This window comes from Cynara cardunculus (genome assembly GCF_001531365.2).
Source record: "Cynara cardunculus var. scolymus isolate 2C chromosome LG 7, CcrdV1, whole genome shotgun sequence".
NCBI lineage: Eukaryota > Viridiplantae > Streptophyta > Magnoliopsida > Asterales > Asteraceae > Cynara > Cynara cardunculus.
Window position 1 is genome coordinate 774867 of NC_037534.1, and position 2984 is coordinate 777850.

The following is a 2984-nucleotide window of genomic DNA, read 5'->3' on the forward strand; positions in this document are numbered from 1 at the left end:
GCAAAACGCTGTGAAGCTGTGAAAGTAAACTTCACAGTGTTTTTGCTGTGAAAATTCGATTTTTTTTACCTTCGCAGTGTTTTGCTGTGAAGTTTCAAATGTAGAAAAGTGATCTCATGAAAACATACTAGTTTCATGTGAACCCAACCTTATGTATATATATGTATGTATATATATATATATATATATATATATATATAAAGATAGAGAGAGATAGAGAGAGGAGACTTGGGATCACATGAGACTAACATGTTTTTGTGAGACCCGTGAGACAATGTTTTTACACTTGATACTTCACAGTGTTTTTGCTATGAAGGTTCGGCTTTTTTCTTACCTTCACAGCGTTTTGCTGTGAATTTTCAAGTGTAAAAAAGTTGTCTCACGGGTTCCACGAAAACAGGCTGGTCTTACGTGAACCCAACTCTCTATATAGATATATATTATATACTAATATAAAATTGACCAATAGTAAAAAGACCATATTACCCATGAGATAACATATATTATTTAATAGAGTTACGGGCAATGATGAGATGACCCTCCTTCGTTTTTATTTCGATTTACATAGACCACAAATGTAATTCACTCATTGATAGATATCTTGTTGAAAACTCATTATCAGAACCAAATAGATTTTGGTTTTTTCGATCTTGCCTATAAATTGGAACCTGTTGATTTAGTGACTGATTGATATCTTTAGACTTTTTTTAATAAATAAATCATTAAACTTTCTCATTTTGAAGCTTCTTTTTTGTATTTATACATAAAGAGAGTACCTAATTTCTCCATTTAAATGTAATCTCTAAGAAAAAAGAAATAAGTAAGCCATAAGGGTGGTGCATGATTGGTTTGAACTTGAGTTTCAAACGTCAAAAGTGTCTGGAGATCCCAGGTTCAAATTTAAGGAGGAATAAAAACCCCATTGTGGCCACAGCCACAGAGGTTCAAATGTGGATGACTCCGAGCTACACGCAAAACAGGTGGTCGTTCTGTGATTAATCGGTTCGTATAACGGGTTGGATATCCACGTTATAAAAAATAGTTACATTATGCTTTAAAATTGTATATTTTCCACGTTAAAATACACGTGGATTTATCGATAATTAAATATCAAATATACCTATTAATAAATAAATAAATGAAAGAAAAAGATGTGGATGATAATGAAATACTGTACAAGGTTTTTTTTAGAAACGTGTCAATTATCCGTAAGACACATCCTCTTTTGAATCTTGTCAAAATTTATAAATATTTATACTATGTTATAAAGCATTTGATAAAAATTCTTAAAAATTATTTTTTATGTATGAATTATTGTATATTGATGTATATTACTTAAATTCAAGATTACAAGTAAATTATGCATAAATACAACTTATTAAAGCTCCATGTTTGAATTCGTGTAACTAACTACGGATAAATATAAACAAATAAAGAATAAACATCTCATTTTAAAATATAAAAAATCTAAAAGGATAATTATCGAGTTCTAATAAAATAATTAATTAATATATTTATAAGAAAATTATATTATTAAACCAAATATAAATTAGTTCGTTATTAAACCTATATTAAATTATAATAAAAAAAATTGAATTAAAAATTTGTAAAAAAAAAAAGAATTTTAAATAGTTGATTTGATACTAATATCGATATAATTTTGTCAAATTTTTATGATATCTTCAAATTTATATTTTATTCAAAAATAAAAACATTATCATTTTTTTAAAATCACATAAAACCATACTATAACATCGACTGAGATAAAAAATAAAATGAAATATTAAAATCAAGATGTATCTCGCTGTATCGTGCGAGTACCCTTCTAGTCTTCTTTAATAAATGGAATCGACACGTTTTTTAATTCACTACCGAACAATCATGTATAGTTGACAGAATAAATTGTAAGTCTCATTAAGTTCATTAAGCTGCTAACCAACGGTTTTTAACAAACCATTAAGGGGGTGTTCGGGATTGCTTATTTAAAACAACTTATGTTTTTTTTTTGTAAAAATGCTTATTAACTTATGTGGTATCAAACCGGAGTTTTGTAAAAAATGTTTGGATTAGCTTTTAGTGGTACCAAAAAGCAATAAGCTGATATGTTGTTTTTTTAGTGTTTGACAAATTTTGCTTATATATGTAAAATAAAAAATAAAAAAAAAACAGTCTTTCATATTATTGACTTATGAGAGTGTTTGAGATTGCTTATTAACTTATTTCATTTTTTAACATGTAAAAATTTATTTTTCATCATTTATAATAATATCTTTGACAAAAATTTATATCAATAAGATTAATAATTAACAAACATTTATACCAATATTATTACTAATTTCAAACAAATATAATATATTTGTACAACTAAAGAATATTATATCGTCATTTATAATGTGATATTTTTATAACCAAAATATCAATAACAAAAAAATAGATCGTCATTTATAATAAATATTTATCTGGCTCCACTTATTAGATCTCCGCTAACAAAAACCTAGTATATAAATAAAAGAAGGAAAACCCACAAACTGGTAAAAATTAAGGGTTTAAGGTGAGTATCGAATTCTATTATTCTGTTTGGAGGAATCGATTTCTGGAGGAAGAAATCGATATCTGGAGGAAGGGATATCGATGGAAGGTCTGGAGGGGATGTATGGATATCGACGGAAGGTATCTATATCAATGGCAGGTGGGATATCCATGAGAAGGTCCGGTGGATATTGACAGAAAGTATCTATCAATGGAACGGGTGGTGGATACAGATGGAAGGTATCTAGAAGGTCTGGTGATATATCAATGGAAGGTGGGATATCGATGAGAACAGTTTCTTTACCTTATACATACAATCCCAAACACCCCCTAAGAACTGTTTCTTTACCTTATACATACAATCCCGTACATTACTACACCGGATTACCAAATGACTCTCTCTTATTTACATTAAACGAGTTGCTAAAATGAGTAATGAAATTCGTATCATCAAA